General features: G+C 43.4%; 1 protein-coding gene across 1 annotated transcript in view; it reads left to right on the top strand.

The window, feature by feature from the left end:
- LOC120045337 (glutamate receptor ionotropic, NMDA 2C-like) overlaps nucleotides 1–12329 on the top strand; it is a 54804-nt gene that overhangs the window by 6513 nt on the left and 35962 nt on the right. The window lies entirely within an intron of this gene.

The raw sequence follows: 12329 nt of genomic DNA, 5'->3' as shown, positions 1-12329 counted from the left end.
GTATTTTAAATAATTTTTACTTAAGTAGTTTACACCACTGAAACAAGTAACCATAGCCTTCCACACACTGTAGTACCCCACTAAAACCCATCTCCATAAGGTGAGACAAATTGCCTACAGATGTAGGATCTTAATTTGATCACTCTTTTATTCCTGAGAATATTTCTGCATAGCAGGAAATGTAAACTTGTAATGTATTTTAGTTTTAAAAAGCCTTCTAGAGTTTGTAAATTTCATTTAGACATTTCAGAAGAAAAATTACGAAAAATGTATCAACACCTACAGAAATGTTAATGAATTATAATCCACATAATAATAACAGGATTCATTTTCTGCTGAAGCAAACTGGCTCAAATGAAGATACTACATCTGTATAGCTGTAACGTAGACGCTGGGAGTTGTTCAGCCGCGGGGAGGCTTGTGACCCCTACCTCCATGGGTTCAAGCTCTGATACAGAGTGGTCACTGAGGGAGGGAGAGAAGCGATGACGGTACCGACTCTCCCAAAGTAGGTTATCGTGATGAGTGCGTCCAAGGAGAGGTTGTCGTCTCGACATGCCAGTTTCGTCTGGACTTCCTTCCGCAGTCCTCTTCTGAATAGCGTACGGCGTGTCGGCTCAATCCATCCGCTGGATGCTGCTACAGTCCGGAAGGTGAGCGCGTCCTTGGCAGCGATCTGGTCATCCTGCCGTAGTTGGAATAGGTGCTCACCCCCTTCTTTGCCCTCCGGTGGATGATCGAAGACACCTCTGAACAGAGCCATGAACCCCTCATACGAATCCAGCTCCTCCTCTCACCCAGACGGCCGTAGCCCACACCAACATACACCCAGTCAGCAGAGAAATAACCGTGGCAACCTTGGACCTCTCAGTAGTGGGGGCTCCCATCTGGTGCGCAAAATAGAGGGAACACTGGAGTAGGAAGCCACGACATTTAGAAGTGCTTCCGTCATATTTATCTGGGAGGGACAAACGGGCATCGCTGACCTGGGCGGACTGCTGAATGGACTGGTGTGCTGGCTTGCTGGGTTGGCTGGTGGCAGAGTATCCTACGCTAGTTGAAGGCAATGCCTCTCGGGTATGTTCGAGATGTTGAAGAATGCGAAGAACCTCTTTCATAGCCTTCCCCAGTTGTACCAGCTGGTTGTGGTGTTGAGGAAGTAGGTATCCCTGTTGCTTCCATTTGTTGAGGCAGTATTCTGTAATGTAGACTCTGGGAGTCAAGAAGCAAGTGCAGGTGGTGAGTTTAATAATACAATAAACATGGACCAATACAAGAAACAAGAGTAGCGTACGAACATGAAACAACATCAATACTGCCCAGGGAATAAACCTAAGTGAGTGCCAGATATAGGGGAGGTAATGAGAGAGGAAATGGAGTCCAGGTGTGCCTCATCATGAGGAGCAGGTGCGCGTAACGATGGTTGCCAGGACCGGTGGTTTAGTAAACCGGCGACGTCGAAGGACGAAAAGGGGGAGCCCTCAAATTCTAATCTGGACCTCGAAGCCTGTTCCACTGCTTTTGTAAATTCTTTCACTCTAATCAAGGACTGATTTAGACCCGGGACACCAGGTGGGTGCCATTAATTACCAGGTAGAACATAAAAACAGCAGTCATCCGGACGTCGTAGGGTAAGATTTGAATACCCCTGTTGTATAGGGTACCAACTCAAACCACTTCAGACAGCAATGCAACACCACATCACCTCTACAGACTTGCAGTTTAACACCAGTCTGTAGTTAAATGTGGGAGTTCTTTCTAAACATATAGCACAGGGCAGAGATCAGAACAAGAAATATGTCTTCTCCCTCCTCTCCATCGACCAGTATCAGATAACAGCTGGGAAAGAGTTGTTCTGCTGGGAAACACAAGCAGCAAATGACTCTGAGAATTAGACAGAGCAGAGAATGATCTATACCTCACTTACTCAGTCATCCCTACACAGATCAATACAGACACATTCTACCATGATGATGTGTACAGTGTTTCACAGTAACGAGTTCTGATAGACGCGTTGAGCATGATGGTTAGAGTATAGAGAGATGATCGATCATCAGATTACTTCAGGTTCTGTAATCGTTGAAGTAGCTCGATTGCTACAGTTTCGACTGAACCTCACCCTTTCCTCACCGTCTCTCCTTTATTGTCACGTTGTCCCTCCCCTTGTCCCTAATTTATCCCGCACTTTCCCATGTTCCCCTCCTCTTCCTTTCTCTCATTTCTATCTCACCCCTCCCCCCCCCTCCTCACCCGAGAGATGTGAGGCGTTAACACCTGCTATCAACACCCTGTATTTATAGTACTGACAGTGGCACCCACCAACACGCACACACACACACACACACACACACACACACACTGTACACACACACACACTGTACACACACGCTCTCTCACTCACTCACGTGCCCATGGCTAGCCTGATGCTCAGATTGAACAGGGCTTTGAGATACAATACAGCGCGCGTGTCTGTGGGAGGAGTGAAGGGTATACTCCTGCTCCAGGGGTTTTAGCGGCTGTCTGTTAATCAGCACTCTGCGTGGATGGGAATGTACACAGAAAGCCATCAAACAGAGTGACGGAGCTATTATCTGGTGTCTATATGAAGCTGTAGCCGACACCGTAAACCCAAAGGAATTTTTGTAACTCAAATACTTTTAGTAAGTTGAAATCAAAGTCAATGAAAAGTAATTATTATTTAAAATGTCTATGTGGTACTGATTCAAAACTACATTTCAAAAAAAGTTATGATAACAAATTCACCTTTTTTCCCCCCAGCATTCGCTACTGCAGGTTGATGTTTTGGAATTGTTATCTGTGTTTTTGCACGTACATTGAGGGATTTATTGATTAATATTATGCTACTCAAAGTTAAATAACACATTTTTTTTTAAACTAATCCAATCATTTAGATAGATTTTTTTTGACCTCGTTACTGAAATGGTTGTTCTAGTTTAAATGGTTTAGGTCGTCTCCTCACACTGTTCTTAACCCTGGCAGTCATTATGAATGCAGGTTGTGAGTGAATACACACGTTATCTGTTGGATATCCTAACTGGCTGGATTTCAATAGGAATTACACATCACTTTGCAGGCTAGCATAATGTGACTTGCAGGTTGGGTTGCAAAATTCTAGTACATTTCCTAGGATTTCCATAAATCCTGGTTGTACGAGTCCTGGAAATCTGGGAATTCTGGGAAAGTTTCTAGACTTTTGGTGGGTAGCCCAAACGGTTCGGACAGAATTCACCAGATGGGCTGTACCAACTTCAGAGAGTCTCTTGACACTTGTGAAGTTCGGAGAACACCATCGTGTTTGTGAGAGTCTCATCTTTCCATAGAGGGGTCATAATAATTTTTTAGGACAAACCGTTCGGACACTACAGACGATTTTGTGAGAAGGCCGATTATCGGGATGTCTCATGGTCTGACAAACACAGCTCTAGATCTGTCAACTTTCACAGCAGATGCGGAAGTGCGACATAGGCGGATTGAGACGCATCCAATGCAACAGATTTTTATGGGGATTGTTTTATTATGCTAATTTTATTTCCATGGGGGCGTGGACATCGACCTTAGGGGGATTTAAACATTCAATTAGACCCTTTAGGAGGCAGAGACTCCCTACCACACCTATCACCCTATCATATTTTACAATCTCCCTATCTCTACCCCTCTCTCTCTCTCTCCGTCCCACTCTTTTCCCTCTCTCTTTTTCTCATTCACTCTCTTCTCCCTCTCTCCCTTTCTATCTCTCCCTATCCCCCTCTCTCTTTCTCGTCCTCTTCTCCACTCTCTCTCTCCCTCTCCCTCTCCCCCCCTCTCTCTCCTCTCTATCTCCTTCCTTCCCGCTCTCTCTCTCTCCCCCCCTCTCTCCTTCCCTCTCTCCCCCCCTCTCTATCTCCTTCCTTCCCGCTCTCTCTCTCCCCCCCTCTATCCTTCCCTCTCTATCTCCCTCTCTCTCTCTCTTTCTCACACACACAGATAGCTGTTAGCCTGTGAGTTTCTTGTTCTATATCTAATTAGAGTACAGATAACCCCCATAGCTTCTTAAACAGGGTCTAACTGACAGCTGTGTAAAGAATGAGACTGATAACAAACAGGCCTATGTCTAAGACAATGTAGAGCGACAGCTAGCAGGCCTTTGTCTAAGACAATGTAGAGCGACAGCTAGCAGGCCTATGTCTAAGACAATGTAGAGCGACAGCTAGCAGGCCTTTGCCTAAGACAGTGTAGGGAGACAGCTAACAGGCCTATGTCTAAGACAGTGTAGGGAGACATCTCTCATGAGAATCAAAATCTAGGATACATGCAGCTCCATTAGACAAAACAGCCGAAAACCAAAGTATTGCGAGACAGCTTTCTTCATAAGACATACTGTAGAAGAAGCCTCTGATACCGTCTGTATGTCAAGGAGACATGACAGGTCTGGACACTGAATAGAAAACGACATGAAGTAGATAAAGCTCCCCTGATCCGTCCTGTTCCTATCTAGGCTGATCTCCTCTCCAGTATCTGTTCTTTGTGAACTCTACAAAGAACCTCTTCAGCAGGGTATTTTACAAAGGAACAGGTGGGGAGGGAGGTGTGTGTGTGTGATTATATTAATAGAATAAAGGGTTCAATAGCCGCTTGATTATCAATGGCCCTGCAGCCGCTGATGATAAAGATGTATCTTTGATGATGCGTCTTTGGTGTGTTTTAAAGGACCCGGCTCTTCAGTCTCAGTCGCCTATTTCTGGTTCCTGTCTTTCTCCTTTGTCCTCTATCCCTGATCTATGTATCACTAAACATGGAACGATGAAAGGCAGATGAACGAATGAGAAGAGGAAAGGTTACACATGTATCAATCCAATAAAACAGAGGGTAAGATAGAGATAGAAGGGCGAAGGAAGACTGTGTGTGTGATCATACATGCTTGCTGTTGGCGTACGTGTGTTTGTGGGCGTGCTTGCATGTGTGATCGCATGGTTTCTATTGGTGTGTGTGTGTGATCATGGTCGTATATGCTTGCTATTTGTATGTGTGTGGGTGTGTTTCCCAGGCTATGAGTCCCATCTTTTGGTTGTGTTCAGTAGACAGTGGTGTATCCTAATTTTGTGTTGAGGGACTGGTACACCGGCTAACATCACTATCTCCTAATGATGTGTTGAGGGACTGGTACACCGGCCAACATCACTGTCTCCTAATGTTGTGTTAAGACTGGCACACCGGCCAACATCACTATCTCCTAATGTTGTGTTAAGACTGGCACACAGGCCAACATCACTGTCTCCTAATGTTGTGTTAAGACTGGTACACCGGCCAACATCACTATCTCCTAATGTTGTGTTAAGACTGGTACACCGGCCAACATCACTGTCTCCTAATGTTGTGTTAAGACTGGCACACCGGCCAACATCACTATCTCCTAATGTTGTGTTAAGACTGGCACACAGGCCAACATCACTGTCTCCTAATGTTGTGTTAAGACTGGCACACCGGCCAACATCACTATCTCCTAATGTTGTGTTAAGACTGGCACACAGGCCAACATCACTGTCTCCTAATGTTGTGTTAAGACTGGTACACCGGCCAACATCATTATCTAAACGTAACGGACATAAAACAGGAGCTGTGCCAGGCCCGCCACGTCTGTTGACTCATCCAGCTGTAACGCATAGAATTCACTGGCTTGTATGCGAAGCAGTAATTGTTTCAAAACATCTCCTGCCATGTCACTGATGCGTTGTGAGACAGTGTTGTTTGATGGAGGCATTGTCTGTATAGTTTTTTGGGGAATTGTCCTCCAGCATTGTCCCAGCCATATCAGCGGCAGCAGGAAGAATTAAGTCCTCCACAATAGTATGGGGCTTGCCTGTCCTGGCCACTCGATAGCTCACCATATAAGACGCTTATAGCCCCTTCTTATTAATGGTATCTGTTGCTTTTATACATGTCTTACTACTCGAAAGTCGTCTTAATTCTCACTCATTCTAAAGGTCTGCGCAAGAGTGAAGGTTTCATTGAGTTGTGAAATAGTACTTTTGCACATACAACACTGTGGCCGAGGAAAGGTACTACTCCCAATATAAGTGAACCCCAAATCAATGTCGTTCTCATCATATTTGCGCCTCTTTGAGGGTCCAATGTCCCTGTCTGTTGTTCGGTGCTTTCCCAGGTAAGGGGCCAGTAGCTCTTCGGCTGCATCAGATTTACAACTGTCAGAGGATGTGCTCGTGGAAGCAAAACAACTTGTGTGATCGACAGGTGCAGATGTAGTACTGCTGGTAGTAGCAGTACTCCCAGTAGAGCTGGTATGTGTCTCTATGGACGCGGGCCTTACTTTTTTAAAGCATTTATCCATTTTCGAGCAAACGGAATGAGCAGCAGCTACGTTTGGCTACATATGAACCGTTAGTGGAATTCCCCCGAGAGAGTAACGGTTAATGTGATTGGATGTTAATTATTTGAGTAGGCTACCTGTATTTGACATTGTGTTGTTATTTTACTGAACACTAGATGGTTTAATTTTATTTTTGGCAGTGAAACGAGGCTACTTAGGCAAGAATAAAACCTTACCCTAATGTATAGCCCCATTGGAAAATATAAATGGAATGTTTGAAAATGTGAAGATTTTTTAAATGTAAATAAATACAAATTATTATTATTATTTTTTTTTTAAATCCCATTTTTATTTGGCGTACCCCCGACGGCATTACGCATACCCCAGTTTGGGAATAGCTGATCTACATAAATAAACATTCAAACACCTACCGTAACCCAGCCAGGGCTCCATGGAAATCAGGTCTGGTCTATTCAGAAACACATGGTAATCATAATCAGTGGTCACAGTGGAACAATAAAATGACTGTATATAAGCAGACATTGACTTGAATGTGCACCTGTATGGCTTACACTGTGTTTCTGTTTGTGTAAACTGTTTAATATTAGTTTGGATATATTTACATTGGTGTAAGCGGTGGGATGGTGACTTGGGGGCCATTTGGCGAGGCATGAACACTTGATGAACTTGGTGTGGTGTAGTCTAGTCTAGTGTAAGGACACGCTCTCCTGAACCGAGGGGATAGTACTGTATGACGAACCTTGCTTAGGTAGTAGTGAGCGGGTCAGCTGTTTTTGTTCACCAGCACCTACCTGCAGTTGCTTATCTCCCATCTGCAACCTTCTGACTATAGGTGATACATTTAAAATCTGAGACCCTAACCTGCAAATACAGAAAATGCGCTGTAGAGTCAGAGATGCCGGGACTCATTTTTGACAAGGGTTGCAGGATTTTTTCGTTGTTACCTAATTTAGATAGGCATGTGTTTCTGCTTCTAATTTCCGACATTTTGGCTACTTGTTAGTCAGTCAACTGGTCTATAATAACATTCATGCAGCTTTTCTTCTCCCATTACTTGTTGCCCTAGAATACTAAATAAACCTTTGCTGACCAGAAAATAAACTCAACAAAAGAAGAAACATCCTCTCACTGTCAACTGCGTTTATTTTCAGCAGATTTAACATGTGTAAATATTTGTATGACAATAACAAGATTCAACAACTGAGACATAAACTGAACAAGTTCCACAGACATGTAACTTACAGAAATGGAATAATGTGTCCCTGAACAAAGGGGGGTCAAAATCAAAAGTAACAGTCACAGTCAGCACCAGCTGCATTAAGTACTGCAGTACTGCAGTGCATCTCCTCCTCATGGACTGCACCGGATTTGCTAGTTCTTGCTGTGAGATGTTACCCCACTCCTCCACCAAGAAACCTGCAAGTTCCCGGACATTTCTGGGGGGAATGGCCCTAGCCCTCACCCTCCGATCCAACAGGTCCCAGACGTGCTCAATGGGATTGAGATCTAGGCACTTCGCCTTTCCATGGCAGAACACTGACATTCCTGTCTTGCAGGAAATCACGCACCGAACAAGCAGTATGGCTGGTGGCATGTCAGGATGAGCCTGCAGGAAGAGCCTGCAGGAATGGGCCTGCAGGAAGGGTACCACATGAGAGAGGAGGGTGTCTTCCCTGTAACACACAGTGTTGAGATTGCCTGAAATGACAACAAGCTATGTCCGATGATGCTATGACACACCGCCCCAGACCATGACGGACCCTCCACCTCCAAATCGATCCCACTCCAGAGTACAGGCCTCGTTGTAACGCTCATTCCTTTGACCATAAACGCGAATCTGGCCATCACCCATGGTGAGACAAAACCGCGACTGTCTGGTCCAGCGACAGTGGGTTTGTGCCCATAGGTGACGTTGTTGCCGGTGATGTCTGGTGAGGACCTGCCTTATAACAGGCCTACGAGCCCTCAGTCCAGCCTCTCTCAGCCTATTGAGGACAGTCTGAGCACTGATGGAGGGATTGTACGTTCCTGGTGTAACTCGGGCAGTTGTTGTTGCCATCCTGTACCTGTCCCACTGGTGTGATGTTCGGATGTACCGATCCTGTGCAGGTGTTGTTACACGTGGTCTGCCACTGCGAGGACGATCAACTGTCCGTCCTGTCTCCCTGTAGGGCTCTCTTAGGTGTCTCACAGTACGGACATTGCAATTTATTGCCCTGGCCACATCTGCAGTCCTCATGCCTCATTGCAGCATGCCTAAGGCACGTTCACGCAGATGAGCAGGGACCCTGGGCATCTTTCTTTTGGTGTTTTTCAGAGTCAGTAGAAAGGCCTCTTTAGTGTCCTAAGTTTTCATAACTGTGACCGTAATTGCCTACCGTCTGTGCGCTGTTCGTGTCTTAACGACTGTTCAACTGGTGCATGTTCATTAATTGTTTATGGTTCATTGAACAAGCATGGGAAACAGTGTTTAAACCCTTTACAATGAAGATCTGTGTAGTTATTTGGATTTTTACTAATTATCTTTGAAAGACAGGGTCCTGAAAAAGGGACGTTTCTTTTTTTGCTGAGTTTTTGTCAAACATCGATAGAATGAATGCTTCAATCTAGTTGACATCGATAAAGTTTGCACGTTCATCTTTGTTTCTCTCACACAGCAAAGATGTTTAAAAATGCAATAACAAAACAACCATTTTTTTCTGTACAAAATTTCAATTTGACCTTTTTTTAAGGGAATTAAAAGCTGTGAAAACGACGAACATGTTTCTGATAAGATTTAAGTTCGGCTTGAATACATATTTTATGTACAGTACCAGTCAAAATTGTTACTATTTTCTACATTGTAGAATAATAGTGAAGACATCTAACTATGAAATGACACATATCTAATCATGTAGTAACCAAAAAAAGTGTTAAACAAATCAAAATATATTTTATATTTGAGATCATTCAAAGTAGCCACCATTTGCCTCGATGACAGCTTTGCACACTCTTGGCATTCTCTCAACCAGCTTCATGAGGTAGTCACCTGGAATGCATTTTAATTAACAGGTGTGCCTTGTTAAGAGTTAATTTGTGGAATTTCTTTCCTTCTTAATATGTTTGAGCCAATCAGTTGTGTTGTGACAAGGTATTGATGGTATACAGAAGATTGCCCTATCTGGTAAAAGACCAAGTCCATATTATGGCAAGAACAGCTCAAATAAGCAAAGAGAAACGACAGCCCATCATTACTTTAAGACATGAAGTTCAGTCAATACGGAAAATTTCAACAACTTTGAAAGTTTCTTCAAGTGCAGTTGCAAAAACCATCAAGCGCTATGATGAAACTGGCTGTCATGAGGACTGCCACAGGAAAGGACGACCCAGAGTTACCTCTGCTGCAGAAGATACTTTCATTAGATATACCAGCCTCAGAAATTGCAGCCCAAATAAACGCTTCACAGAGTTCAAGTAACAGACACATCTCAACATCAACTGTTCAGAGGAGACTGCGTGATTCAGGCCTTCATGGTCGGATTGCTGAAAAGAAACCACTAATAAAGGACACCAATAATAAGAAGAGACTTGCTTGGGCCAAGAAACACAAGCAATGGATATTAGACTGGAGGAAATCTGTCCTTTGGTCTGATGAGCCCAAATTTGAGATTTTTGGTTCCAACCACTGTATCTTTATGAGACGCAGAGTACATTTACATTTTACATTTAAGTCATTTAAGGCAGACATACATACATACATTTAAGGCAGACATACATACACCCACACACACGAAACCTTTCTCTCAGCCATCACATGCGGAAACAGTCACAAAGGGTGTTGTCATAACAAACTATTCAGGTTGTTGCTGTAAATGATAATGTGTCTCAGTCAACTTAAAATAAGGGTTCAATAAATAAAAAAGTCAACATTTTTTTCCCACTGCGGTGCAGTGCCTTAGACCACTGTGCCACTCGGGAGGCCTTGTGGTTAGTATTTTAATGTGAGAGAGTGGATTGTGGAGCTGTTTAGTAAAGACTCAGTAAACAGAACAGGGTTTAGGATAGAAATCAGTTGACATTCTTTTGATTCCAGTTAAACCAAGGAGACAATTAAAAAAAAAAGATTCTCTTCAAAGGGAGGACGGATGACGACCCACGGAGACAGAAAAGGCTGAGTCTATGAGATCCACTCTCTAAAGATATCTTAACTGCCTGCTATACAAGTAACTTAATCTCAGTAAACATTGTATTTACGTACCTGTTCTTCATAACACACAATTGTGTCCCGACAAGGATATGTTTGTCCAGTGTTGATTTTAGTTATTGATTACAGTTTGGATAATGGATGTTTGAGTCAGGTTTGATACTGGGAGGCAATTCAAAAGCGACTGGCTTTATTGAATTTCAAGTGTGTGTCAGTTGAATGTTCATTTTATTTTTTATTTAGGTGAACGGATGATCTCTGCATGTGTGGTTCCCACCGTGAAGCATGGAGGAGGTGTGATGGTGTGGGGGTGCTTTACTGGTGACACTGTCTGTGATTTATTTAGAAATCAAGGCACACTTAACCAGCATGGTTACCACAGCATTCTGCAGTGATACGTCATCCCATCTGGTTTGAGCTTAGTGGGACTATCATTTATTTTTCAACAGGACAATGACCCAACACACCTCCAGGCTGTGTAAGGGCTATTTGACCAAGAAGGAGAATGAGTGAGTGCTGCATCAGATGACCTGGCCTCCACAATCACCCAACCTCAACCCAATTGAGATGGTTTGGGATGAGTTGGACTGCAGAGTGAAGGAAAAGCAGCCAACATGTGCTCGCTCAGCATATGTGGAAACTCCTTCAAGACTTTTGGAAAAACATTCCTCATGAAGCTGGTTGAGATAATCCCAAGAGTGTGCAAAGCTGTCATCACGGCAAAGGGTGGCTACTTTGAAGAATCTAAAATCTATTTTGATTTGTTAAAAAACTTTTTTGGTTACTTCATGACTCCATATGTGTTATTTCATAGTTTTGATGTATTTACTATTATTCTACAATGTAGAAAACAGTAAAAATTCAGTTAAACCCTTGAATGAGTAGGTGTGTCCAAACTTTTGACTGGTACTGTAGTTGAAATACAATCAGCTTTTATGATGCTGATCAAAATAGCACCTTTACAGATGGTCCCTACCCACGCATTCATTCTCTGAAGGTGCTGAAAGAAATAAATTATATTTCTCCACTCCTGTTCCCGAGTCATAATGTACATTTGGTGTATCATTTTACTGGAAGAAATGCTTACTTCTGCTGGAGTTAATATTATAGTAGTTTAGCTCCTCACAATCATCATACAAACATTTTTCCAAAATTTTAGACTACTGTTCTGGCCAGCCCTTCTCTTTATTTTTAACTCTCCATTTCACAGCTTTTCTCTTATGGGACGATTCAGACCCAAGTTAAGCGTGCGTAAATGGAATGTAATTCCCTTTTTATGTACTTTTCTCTCTATACATATTCTGACTTTGAACTTAAGCATGAGAATATCATGATTTTCAACTGCTATTCATTTGGGGTGGAGATCAAATAAATGAAGGTGAGGAGGTGTGTCTACAGATATGCCGTATTCTGACCTTGACTTAATTCCCTAATAATTCCACCACCTTTACACACGACGAAACCATGAATAAGGTCTAGCAAACTTACTGGTTCCAAGTGAAAAAGCAACACCATTCTCCATGCACTGTAATTTACAACTTGATAAGCGCTATCGACAAGAGCTAGTGTAACAGCTTACTTCCGTCCCTCTCCTCGCCCCTACCTGGGCTTGAACCAGGGACCCTCTGCACACATCAACAACTGTCACCCACGAAGCATCGTTACCCATCTCGCCACAAAAGCGGCCCTTGCAGAGCAAGGGGAACAACTACTTCAGGTCTCAGAGCGAGTGACGTCACCGATTGAAAGGCCATTAGCGCGCACCACCGCTAACTAGCTAGCCATTTCACATCGGTTACA

The sequence above is a fragment of the Salvelinus namaycush genome, chromosome 4 (assembly GCF_016432855.1).
Source record: "Salvelinus namaycush isolate Seneca chromosome 4, SaNama_1.0, whole genome shotgun sequence".
In the NCBI taxonomy this organism is placed as follows: Eukaryota; Metazoa; Chordata; class Actinopteri; order Salmoniformes; family Salmonidae; genus Salvelinus; species Salvelinus namaycush.
Note: the sequence above shows the minus strand (reverse complement) of the source record. Positions and strands in the feature narration are given on the sequence as shown.